This window comes from Artibeus jamaicensis, unplaced genomic scaffold (assembly GCF_021234435.1).
Source record: "Artibeus jamaicensis isolate MK-2021 breed Jamaican fruit bat unplaced genomic scaffold, CSHL_Jam_final contig_354, whole genome shotgun sequence".
NCBI lineage: Eukaryota > Metazoa > Chordata > Mammalia > Chiroptera > Phyllostomidae > Artibeus > Artibeus jamaicensis.
The window spans coordinates 20693679-20706670 of NW_026521803.1; positions in this window are offsets into that span (position 1 = coordinate 20693679).

The window sequence follows — 12992 nt, forward strand, 5'->3', positions numbered from 1 at the left end:
TATAGGGAACCAAAAAAAAAAAAAAAGACCCCGAATAACTATAGCAATCTGGAGAAAGAAGAACAAAGTTGGAGTGATCAAAATACCTGATATCAAACTATACAACAAATCCACAATAATCAAAACAGTCTGGTTCTGGCATAAAAACAGACATACAGACCAATGGAACAGAATGGAGAGCCCAGAAATAAACCCATGTCTCTATGGCCAGTCAATATTTGATAAAGGGGGCATGAGCATAAAGTGGGATAAAAATAGCCTCTTCAACAAATGGTGTTGGGAGAACTGGACTTGTACATGCAAAAACTATGAAACTAGATCACCAACATATACCATACACCAGAAAAAACTCAAAATGGATAAAAGACTTAAATGTCAGTTGTGATACCAATACCATCAAAGTCCTAGAGGGAAACAGGCAATTGAATTTCAGATACCTCGTGTAGCAATATTTATGACAGTATATATCCTAGGACAAAGGAAATAAAGGAAAAAATAAACAAATGGGACTACATCAAACTAAAAAGTTTTTACATGGCTAAGGAAACCATCATCAAAATGAAAAAGGGAACTGACTTATATGGGAGAACTTATTTGCCAATGATAACTCAGACAAGGGTTAAATCTCCAAAATATATAAAGAACTAACATTACTCAACTCCAGGAAGACAAACAATCCGGTGAAAAAATGGGCATAGGACCTGAATAGACACTTCTCCAAGGAGGACATAAAGAGGGTCCATAGGCATATGAAACGATATTCAACATCAGTAACCATCAGAGAGAGGCCAATTAAAACCAATGAGATATTATCTCACACCTCTCAGAATGGCTATCATTAATAAATCAAACAAGTGTTGGCGAGGTTGTGGAGGAAAGGGAACCCTAAGTGTACTGTGGGTGGGAATGCAAACTGGTATAGCCACTGTGGAAACAGTATGGAATATCCTCAAAAATTAAAAATGGCGGTTCGATTCCCTGTCAGGGCACACGCCTGGGTTGCAGGCCAGTTCCCAGCAGGGGACGCATAAGAGGCAACCATACATTGATGTTTCTCTCCTACTCTTTCTCCTTCCCTTCCCCTCTTTCGAAAAATAAATAAATAAAATATTTAAAAAAAAATTAAAAATGGAACTACCCTTTGACCCAGTGATTCCACTGCTGGGAATATACCCTGCCAGTTCAAAGGGTGTATTTGAATCCCGAAACACCAGTTCAAAACAACTATGCATGCCTAGACCCATAGCGGCACAATTTACAATAGCCAAATGTTGGAAACAGCCGAAGTGCCCATCAGTAGATGAGTAGATCAAAAAACTGTGGTACATTTACACAATGGAATTCTATGCAGCAGAAAGAAAGAAGAAGGAGTTCCCACCCTCTGCAACAGCATGAATGGAACTAGAGACTATTATGCTAAGTGAAATAAGCCAGTCAGTAAAAGACAAATAGCATATGATCTCACTTATAAGAGGAATCTAATGAATAAACTAATGAGCCAAACAGAACCAGAGACATGGAAACGAAATGGTCAGACAGCTGCTAGAGGAAAGGGGGGAGGGGGAGAATGGGAGAAGGCAGCAGAAGGCCCATGTACGAAGGACCCATGGACATGGACAATGGTGTGGGGATGGACTGTGGCAGTGGGGGTTGCGGTGGGAAAGAAGAGGGCAAAAAGGGAGAAATTGGGACAACTGTAATAGAATAAACAAGAATAAAAAATCACAAAGAAAAAAAAAAGACAATGGGAGTCCCCACCTGGGTTTGAGCAGAAATGAGCTGTGCTTCAATGAGATCAGGCTGCCCTGATGAGAGGGCTGTATTGGGATGGAAGGGGCGTGGAGCAGGGGAATTCTTGTTAGCAATTGCAGGTGATTGGGTGGAGGATAAGCAGGGACATGAACCCCAGCAGTAGCTGTGGGTGGCAGAGGGGCTTTGCGAAGACAGGATCTCCCCTCCTCCCATCACCCTCTCATCCCATAATGTCATCTTCAGGAATGTGGCACCTGCATCTCCTACCTCAAAGGGAGGCTCACACTCACGGGAGGAATTGACTTTGGGCAGATGTGTATGGATGTGAATTTATTAAGATCTCTATTTATTTAAATTAGTTATTTAATGCCTTCTGATGGCCCAAAAGGATTTGAGGAAGATGACATTGACATACATAAACATGTTTTCCCACCAAATGGGACCTGCAGTTTCAGCTTGATTTGTTCAGCAGCACAGTTGTGAGAGTAAGAGCTTTGGGGTGGGTGAGTGGGTTTAAATCCTGACTCCAAGGGGCCAGCTGCATGACTGTCAGCAAAATACTTTTCTGCCCTGAATGTCAGCTTCCTTGCTTGAGGAGTCAGGATAAACATACCTACCTCTGAGTTCTGTTGGATGGATGAAATGAGATCAGACATGTCAGATGTTTGGTATGCAACCTGAGCAACAGGATGCACTCAAGTGGACAGTCAGTATCACAAGACTTTGTGACTATTTCTCTTTTGGGGATTGGTGGTCAGGTTGGGAGGGTCTCTCCATGTGGGTATCCTGCCTTGCCTAAGTCCTTGCCACTTTATCTGGGACAGCCCTTATCCTGTCTGTGGCCATCTACCTCATTGATGAGGTAAAGAAGTACAAGCACATATGCTCTTCCAAGACACAACTTCCTGTTCGGTTCCTGATATTCTCCTGCTTCAAATCCTGCTCATGTAGACAAATGCACAGAGGAAATATGAGGAGGTGATGAAGGCGATAAAGACATTTTTATTTAGGATTCATTTATGAGGTATACTCTAAAGAAGTGGAATACAGAATAAGACATGACCTCTGTTTTTCCTAAGTAGGGAGTGAGGGCACAGGCATCTCCAGAGATGATTAAAGAATAACGAGGCAGGTGATAAAGAGAGGTGGATGCAGTGCTGAGGGAGCAGCCCGTGCTAGGTGTGAACTGAATTAAGAAGGAGCAAGAGTCCGCTTGGCAGACGAGGGACAGAGGCATTCTGGCCAGCAGGAAAATTGGTGATTTGGAGAGCATGAAGTATTGGGGAGCGTGGGGGAAGCATCAAGCAGCTCAGTGAAAAAGGACTGGAGTTTCTCCTCAAGAAGACGAGATAAGTGTTGACAAGGATGTGGAGAAAAGGGACCCTTGTACACTGTTGGTGGGAACGCAAATTGGTGCAGCCACTGTGGAAAACAGTGTCAATGTTTCTCAAAAAAAATAATAAAACAATCATATGATTCAGCGATCCCACTTCTGTGTGTATACCCAAAGGAAATGAAAACAGCATGTTGAAGAGATATCTGTACTCCTATGTTTACTGTAGCATTATTCACAATAATCAAGATCTGGAAACAACATAAGTGCCCCTTAATAGATGAGTGGATAAAGCAGGTGTGGAGTATGTTACACACACACACACACACACACAATGGAATATTATTCAGCCATGAGAAGAACATCCTGCCATTTGTGACAACATACATGGAACTTGAGGATGTTTTGCTAAATAAGTCATACACAGAAAGACAAATACTATGTGATGTCTCCTATATGTGAAATCTAAAACAGCCAAACTTGTAAAAAAAAAAAGAGTAAAATGGTGGTTAGTAGGGATTGGGGGTGGGGAAATAGGAGAGGTGTTGTTTAAGAGTATAGACTTACAACTAGTAGAGAAATAAGTCCTGGAAATTTAATGTACAGTATGGTCAATATAGACAACAATATTGCATTATAATCACTAAACTGACAAGAATTTAGTCTCTTGCTAAGAGACTAGATCTTGATTGTTTCCATCACAAAAATAAGTGGTGATTATGTGTCATGCCAGAGTTGCTAACTCTCTCCAGAGTGGAAATCATATATGGTATATCGTTGTATCAGATCACCCTGTTGTATGCCTTAAATTCATATAATGTCACATGTCAAATATATTTTAATAAAAAATAAAATAAATGATATCAATTCTGAAAAAAGACTGTGGAGTTTCTGATGGGCACTGTGTATCAGTCCGGGTTTAGAAATGGAAAAAAGGCATGGGGCAGGTGTACTGGGGGACTTCTAATGGGCCGGACAGGTGTTCCTCAGAGCACTCTCAGATCATTAGCACTTTCTCCAACAACTGGTTTTTACAATGAAACATGTACTGTGCTTCCTGCTATGAAACTAAAGTGAAAAATGAATAACTTCTTTTATTTCACCAGACTTAGATTCAATGTCTTAATTTTCTTTTATTCCCTTTTACTCTGGAGAGGGGTGTTCAGTGTCAAAGGGTTTCCAGCTTTATCCGCTCAGGGCATCATCTCCAGCCCCATCTCCTCCCTACCGCTGGCTTGTGCACAGCCGTTTGAGTGAGTCTGGAGCCTGCCCAGAGCCTTGGGTCCAACACTAGGCCTTGGTGCCGTCTAGGTCTAAGGGCAGGTCTTTGTTTAGTTTTTTTGCTTGTTGGATTTTCCATCTAGCTTATGTTTCTTCCTTTTTTTGCTTAATGCCAAAGGACTAAGGGGGTTTTCCCTGGGGAGTGAGTGAATGGGTCAGCTTGTTTTTCATAGCATTCAAGCCCCATGGGGTCTGAATCTGCTGGCCCTCCAGTATCATTTTTCTGACTCCCAATTCAAACCCATGCCATGTTCAGGCAGTGTTCAGTGTGTCATTTCCTACTGGACTCCTCTGAGCCTGCAGCTCTTGCCTCTCTGCCTGCAATGGCCCCCCGCACCCATCATGTACCCGTCCAGTTTGCTCATTGTTGGAGGCCCAGACCCAGAGTCTGACCTCTTGAGAAAGCTCTCCTGGCTTTTTGCACCCTCACTTCTTTTTGGGGATCTGAACTGGGAGCCCTAAAAGCATTTAAAGGTCTGAGAACTCAGATGAGAACCTTCCTACTGATTCAAGTTTATGCACATTATAATGTCCCAAACTAACCTCAGCTTCCAAACGGTGGGGGCTTTGTACTTCTTGTCTTCTTGGAGACAGCCAGCAGAGGACAGGCTGCAGGAACTGTAGTCAGTAAACGGGACTTAGCAGTGTGCCGCTCTTTGGTGGTCTGTGGACTTTCTCCCCCTCTTCAAAGTGAGCATTCTCATTTACAGAGAATCAAATTACAAATCTCAGCCTTTGAGCTTGAGAGCTGCTGGACACATTTACTACATTCTGACCTCTGGGAAAAGGTATGTCCAACCCTCGGAGAAGATTCCCACAAACCACCTCCCAGAAGCCTTTGCTGTCTACCCCCACTCTGGAATTGTATTTCACAAAAACCTAGGGACTCTTCTCTGTATGTTTGACCACAACCTCTTCCCTTCAGGGCCCAGTGTGCAGCCTGCTCTGTGCCAGGCTCTGGGGTTAGATAGGAAAAGTGGAAGACTCAGACTTTGCCTTTGGAAGCTGGGAATGTGGCTTCCACCCGAGGACAGCACTAGGTGGTAGGAGGTATAGACAGGGAAGAAAGGAGGCTGGGGGTGCCATTCACAATGTGGGAGAGGGGCCAAGGCTAAGTGAGGCCTATTTCTTTTTGACTCTAGCATGATTCCTTTGTGATCTCTTCTTTCCGGGCCTTTGTTTTCTCCTCTGTCCTATGTGTGTGACCAGCTGTTGACTGGCCCACGGGATTGTGCGAAGATGACTTCAGGTAATGTGAGGTTCAGAAATGTGCTTTTGAGGAGGAGGGAAGCATCTGAGTGGAAGGTAAGCTCCTTGTCACCCTGTGCATGAAGTCAGTGCTGCTTCACTCTAGTTTAAACTTCTGATCACCAGCTTTACCGTCTTCATTTTCATAGATTGTTAATGAATGAATTGTAGTCTTTTTTAAAAAAGCTTCTTTTAAAAACAATTGTGGAGTGGTTTTATAGTTAATGCATTGCTTTAACATGCAGCTATACCAGTTCATCATAACAGGATGCCTTCCCTGTGTGTGTGTTGGGCAAAGTTACACTACAGGGGTTTCTCTTGCCTGAAAAGGAAACGAGATGGTTGAGGTACATCAATCCAGAGGTTCGAGCTCTTTAGGGCATCACTTTTAAAATCCGCTATGAATAAGACAGAACTTGAAGGGAGGTGCCCTAGAGGACTTAAAGGTTTAAACCAGGGCAAGGTTTAATTTGGGAAATAGGTGTTTGTTCTTAAACACCACATTGTGCTCAGGCACAGCTACTTTCCCTGGCTGAGGAACAAAAGGCTGTCCTCAAGCTGGAGGGCAGAAGGGAACCCTGCGAAAGGGCCTGCATTTGGCACCGAGTCCTGTGGAACCAGATCAGAGATGTCTTTGGATAATGGCATTTGAGGCTCAGTCCTGCTCTTGACTGTTTTATTGGGATTCTTAAGACCAGAGTATGAGCTTTGGGAATGTGACTGTTTTTGCTGGTTTGATTGATTGATTAATTAATTAATTAAGTGCTCTGGCCTGCAGACAGACATAATTTTAATTAGTTGCCAAGATTTAAAAAGTCACAGACTTCAGAAGATCTGGACCCATTAGGCCATTCGTGCTGCTCCTGAGCAGAGAGGGCACCGTGTGCTCTTGAGTTCCACCCCACTGCCCAGCTGCCTTCTCACTTTGGACCACCTGCCCGGGCCTCTGAGCACTTGAGTGTGCAGCCCTGAGCTGGTCAGATGCACCAGTGGGTCTCCGCGGCTACAGTTATGTTAACAGGCTAGAGGTATTATGCATACTTCAAATTATTGCCTAAGCTTACTACAACCAGCTTTGTGGAACCAAACCAGTCATTTCTCACCCACTGTGAGCCTCTGCAGTTTCTCCACTATATTTCCAAGCATGGGTGTTATGGACTGAAGTTTGTGTCCCCCCAAATTCATATGTTGAAATTTCACTCTCAATGTGATAGTATTGGGAGGTAGGGCCTTTGGAGGTGAGTGGGTCATGAGGGTGGAGCCCTCATGAATGATATGAATGCCCTCATAAAGGAGACCCCAGAGAGATCCCTCACCCCTCGAGAGGACACAGCAAGAAGGTGGCCCTCAATGAACCAGGAAGTGAACCCTCACCAGTCACTGAATCTACTGGCACTTTGATCTTGGACTTCCAGCCTCCAGAAGTGTGAGAAATAAGTGTTTGTCGTTAAGCTCTCAGTTTATGGTATTTGTGTTATAGCAGCCCAAACAGAGTAAGTGAGGCACTAGGTGTGATCCAGCAGCCAGTGGGCTTGGGCAGGGGAGAGGGCTGGGCTGTACTTGGCTGAACCAGGGAAGCAGTTGGCAGGTGGGTAGAGCCCAGGGCTAGCTGTACGGATCAGTCCTGGCTGGGACTCTGCAGGGAGATATGGTGAGCTTTCTGTATTTGAAACCCCATTTGGCTCTTTAGATATAAATTCTCTAGAAATTTAGACTCCGGGAAAACACCCTTTTCCCCCTGACACAGGCATAAGGACTTGAGAGAAACAAAAATATATGTAACCCCATTTTTAACATTTTTTCAGTAGTATTGTCACTAAAAATTTATGGAGGTCAACACTTACAATTACAAATTGTTGATAGTAAATGCATAGAGATGTAAAAACATAGAGCAAAGTCTTAGGCTTTTAGTAGAAAGTGAAGACATCTTTATTTAAAAAGCTCTGCCTTTCCTAGGATGTGGCACATCCGGTTTAGGTCCTCAGGGAACCGGACCAGGGGGCCTCCTCAGCCCTGCAGCACTGAAGTTCTATGAAACGCTGTTCCCCATTTTCTAGCTAGTAAAATGGTTAAACAATTCTGTAAAACTCCGTTCATTGGTTAGGCCATCTCTAGCTGTGCTCTAACTAACATCGTATTAAGAATTGCATTTTTCTCTCTCCCGACTCAGATTTAAATCTCACAATCACCGCTGGGAAGTGAGTTGTATCATCTTGAGAAATCAGACCACAGAGATGAGCCTGCAGCTGGCAGGCTGGGTCATCTTTAATCGCTTAACCCTTCATATCAAAGGATGGGTTGTAGCAGCAGATTCCTCCTCAAGAGTTTGCCATGGCAGATTTTTCTCAAAGTAAAGCAGGGAGTTAAAAATGAAACAGAGTGTATACAGCAAAAGCCTTGCCTTGTAAATTGACTTTTGTGCTTATATACATGACTAGTTTTATGCGTATCTCCATGTATCTCTCTCAGGGGCATGTGTTCATGCCAGGGGGCATGTGTGATGATGATATGTATGTACATGTGCTTTTATGTGAGAGTATGCATTCAGTTTCATGAGCATGTGTGGATGTGAGTGTGTGAATGTGTGTGGATATGTTGTGTGTCTAAGGAAAATTCTTCCCTGTCTCATAAAAAAAGATCCAGGCTAGTCAAGGCTGGTATAGTAGATTATTTGAAACAGTGGCTACAATAATTTCCTTTTTGTATTTATACCCTTGAGTAGTGCCCTCCTAAAATGACCCTGGACTTGGTCATGTGCTTTCCTTTTGTCAACGGGACATTAACAAGTGAGATGTGAACAGAAGATGGAAAAGCAATTGCACATTGAAGTTGTCTTCTCCTGCTGCTCTTGGGGATGTTCAACCAGCCCAGTGTCTATCACTGAACTGGGGCAAGCCTGCCAGAGACATACGACCCACTGACCTGCCACCCCAGCTGACAGCCACCATACTCCCAAACATGTGAAGGAGGCCATCCTGGACCAAGCAGCCCCATCCCACCTGTGAGCTCTACACAGCCACATGGCTGAGCCCAGGGGACACCAGCAGAACCACCCTGCTGAGCCCATCTCAGATTCCCTACCCACATAATCTCAGTTAATACCAATGACTGTTAAGTTAAATCACTAAGTTTTGGAGTGGTTTGTTACACAAAAACACCTCATTGATCTAGATAGCAATGGAGGGAAAAGCCTGTCATTGGAGGAAGGGGTATTTGGCAAGAACTGTGGGCATGAATCACAGGGAGACATGCAATTCCATGTTTAAACGCTTTTTAATAATCCCGTTCTCACTTTATGACTTTAAAAACATAAAAAGATTAGCTCTTATTGGAGGACCTACCATTAATTCTTACACATAAAGGTGCATTAACAAGACAAGCATGGGCGAGGGATGATAGTGCTGGCATGCTCCGACAGTACTTACTGGGGCCTTGGGACGGAGCCAGAGAGAAGCAAACCTGGTGGATGCTGTGCTACAGAATCCACGCCAAGGCTGCGACTTGCTGTTTGGAAGTAAAAAGATTCATCTCATCTAGGCTCCCAGCCTATCTCCATGAGGTGGGCATCACTTTAGCATCTATAACCCAGGAGCTCACCCCAGGCATCTTGACTCCTTGAAGAACAGCACCTATAAAATGATTCTCTGAGAGAAACAAGATTCTCTTCCCTGCCTGAGGCCTGCCTTTCGGGAACCTGCCACCTCTTTGGGTAATTGACTCTGGGGATGATTATCCCTCTCAAGGGAGACCGTGTGTACTTCCAGGTACAAGACCTTTACCCTGTGGACCACAACAGGATATCGGGATATAATAAACAGTCTTTTCTAGGTGGCTCTACTTATGTATAGAAGCAGAGGTTGGCTAAAAAAAGTGTGTGTGTGTGTGTGTGTGTGTAAATGCAGGAATATTGACTCAGAATTCTGTCAGCGCACCTAAATGACTTTGGCAGTTCCAGCTCTGGTCCTACTTTACAATAAATTTCTATTTAGTGTGATTTGAGAGAGTTTAGGAAATCTGCTGTCAATATCAATACTTTCGGTCTGAAAGGTATTTTTATTTTTTAATTATTTATTTTTTAAATATTATTTATATATCTTTAGAAGGGAAGAGAAGGGAAGGAGAGAAATATCAATGTATGGTCGCTTCTGGTGCATCCCCTGCTGGAAACTGGCCCCTGCTGGGAACTGGCCTGCAACCCAGGCACGTGCCCTGACGGGAAATCTAACCGCGATCTTTTGGTTCGCAGGCCCGTGCTCAATCCACTGAGCTACACCAGCCATGGCTAAGATATTTTATTTTTAAAAAATACTCTCTTAAAACTCAAATACAAACACCTTGTTATAGGTTAACACCTACACAGGAAATAGCAGAGGGTAAGTGCTTTGGAGCGTTAGGGAACTCTGGTGGGTGTGTAGGTACCAAGTACTTAACTACATTTTATTTAGGTTTATTCAGGCCTGGATCTACATGCCCAACCTTCTTGTAAATAAATACATTTCACACACTATTTAAAAGCATGTGTTAAGTCAATGGAGTCAAAGTTTACTTACCTTTTCTCAGGGGCGAGGGGTAGATTTTAGGATATTATGTGTAAGAGAGGAGGATTGGATTAAATATATTATCATTAACATAAAAGTAACTGACTTTATTAAGCATTAGTCATTGCCAAGTCCTATAGGGTGCCCTTTACCCATAGGTGTATGTTATTACTGCTCTAATTTTCCAGATAGGGAAACTGAGCTCCTGAACTAGAAAGTTCAAGTGTATCATCTGTAGCTGCTGGTAAGTACAGGAATTGAAGCTTGAGTAGAGCAGGCCTGTCTGATGTTAAAGCCCCACTCTTATTTCCATCGAAACTTTCTATAAGGCATTTCAACCACAAAGAAATCTTCAGGGAACAGCACAACAAACAGCCATGTGCCCCATCACCCAGTTTTATTAGATCTTAATATTCTGCTGTGTTTGCTTTACATTTATGATAGTTTTTAAATATGTGGTATTTATCTTCTAAAAATTTATATGAATTCTTTGTGAAGTCTGGATATTAATTCTGTGGATTGCAACTATCTTTATTTGTGATGAGATTTAACAAACAGAACATTTCGTTTATTTAAATGTAATCAAATTTTCATGGTGAGCTTTTTCACCTCTTCAGGGTGTTTTTTTGTGGCTAGTGACTTGCGGGTCCTGTCATTGAGAGATTGTCCCTGCCATCATCAAGATAGCCCCTCATTTTCAATTTTGGAGAGTTTCCTCTCACGTAGGTAGCACATCTGTCTGATACTTAATGTTTGTGTGTCGATTGAGGTAGAGATCTACTTTCTTTTTTTTTTTTTTTAATTTTTTTTAAAATTTATTTTTTTAAATTGATTATGCTGTTACAGTTGTTCTATTCCCCCCTTCATTCCCCTCCACCCTGCCCCCCCCATCCCCACCATTACCCCCCTTTAGTTTATGTCCTTGTGTCTCAAGTCCTTTAGGTTCTATATTTCCCATGCTATTCTTGCCCCCCCCCCCATCTATTTTCTATCTACTGTCTATGCTACTTATTTTCTGTACCTTCTCCCCCCATCTCCTCCTCCCACTCCCCTGTTGCTAACCCTCCTTGAGATCTTCATTTCTATGTTTCCACTCCTGATCTAGCTGTTCTTTTAGTTTGCTTTCGTTTTAGGTGTGGTTGTTAATAACTGTGAGCTTGTTGTTCTTTCACTGTTCATGTTTCTTTAACTTCTTTTTCTTAGATAAGTCCCTTTAACATTTCATATAATAAGGGCTTGGTGATGATGAACTCCTTGAATTTGATCTTATCTGAGAAGCGCCTTATCTGTCCTTCCATTCTAAATGAAAGTTTTGCTGGATAGAGCAATCTTGGTTGTAGGTCTTTAGATTTCATGACTTGGAATATTTCTTTCCAGCCCCTTCTTGCCTGTAAGGTCTCTTTTGAGAAATCTGCTGACAGTCTGATGGGGACTCCTTTGTAGGTGATTGTCCCCTTAGCTCTTGCTGCTTCTAGGATTCTCTCCTTCATTTTAATTTTGGCTAATGTAATTATGATATGCCTTGGTGTATTTCTTCTTGAGTCCAACTTTTTTGGTACTCTCTGAGCTTCTTGGATTTCTTGGAAGTCTATTTCCTTTGCCAGATTGGGGAAATTTTCTTTTATTATTTGTTCAAATAATTTTTCCACTGGTGGCTGTGACTTTCCCCCTTCTGGTACCCCTATAATTCGGATATTGGAGCGTTTAAAGATGTCCTGGAGGTTCCTAAGACTCTCCTCATTTCTTTGAATTCTTGCTCCTTGACTCTTTTCTGTTTGGCCATTATTTGCTTTCTTCTGGTCCACTCCATTGATTTGAGTCCCAGTTTCCTTTTCATCGCTATGGGTTTTCTGTGCAATTCCATTCATTTCAATTAGTTTCGCCTTCATATATTTGTCTAATTTGTCGGTATAATCAACCAGATCTGTGAGGATCTTGATGACCAGTGTTTTAAACTGTGCGTCTGAGAGTTTTGCTATTTCTTCGTCGTTTAGATTTATCTCTGGGGCTTTGAGGTCTTCCTGCGACATTTTTGGTCTGTTCTGGCCCTTTAAATGTGAGAAGCGGTGCCTTGGACTCCCAGGTCGCTGGGTTGTGACGCTGTATGTGGGGGCGTGGTCAGAGCGGGGAAATGGCGGCGCCCTCTACTGCCGCTTGCCACGAGGACGCTGGGGCCCCGGTCCAACCACCCACTCCCTCGTCTGTCCGCTCGCGCGAAGATAGGCGACCGCAGTCAACACGCAGCACCGCCTCCCCACTGTCTCCTCTGCAGTCGCTCACCCGGTGGGTTGCTCGGTCGCTCACTAGGTCCAATCCTGCGTTTGGAACCCGTGCGTCTGGTTTTGCGCGTCTGGATTCCGTGCCCGGGTCTGACCCAGTCCTTCTGTGCAACCCCTCACGAGACACCGGTTTCGCCCCTTACCGGTTGGGTTGAAGAATTTGTTGTTAACGGACTTCCGAAAAGTTCAATTTTCCGTGTTCTGGTTGTGTTTTCTGATGCTAATATTTAGTTGTCCCTAAACTTGGTTGTGTGAGAAGGCACGGCACATCCACCTATACCTCCATCTTGGCGGAAGTGTCGAAATCTACTTTCATTCTACCCAAATGGAGAATGACTGACCCCTGGACCCTTCTCTCACAAATCCAGGCTTCCACCCTCACCCATCCGCTCCTGTGCTCCAGGAATGCTGTCTCTGAGCTCTGCATCCTGTCTCGTTGTTCTGCAGTCTGTTACTGCGCCAGCACTGTGCTACGGCTTTATTGGGAAACTTGACATGGGCGGAGCGCATCTCTTGATGCTGTTCTTCCATTTTTGTCCTTAGACAATTTTGATCTCTTAA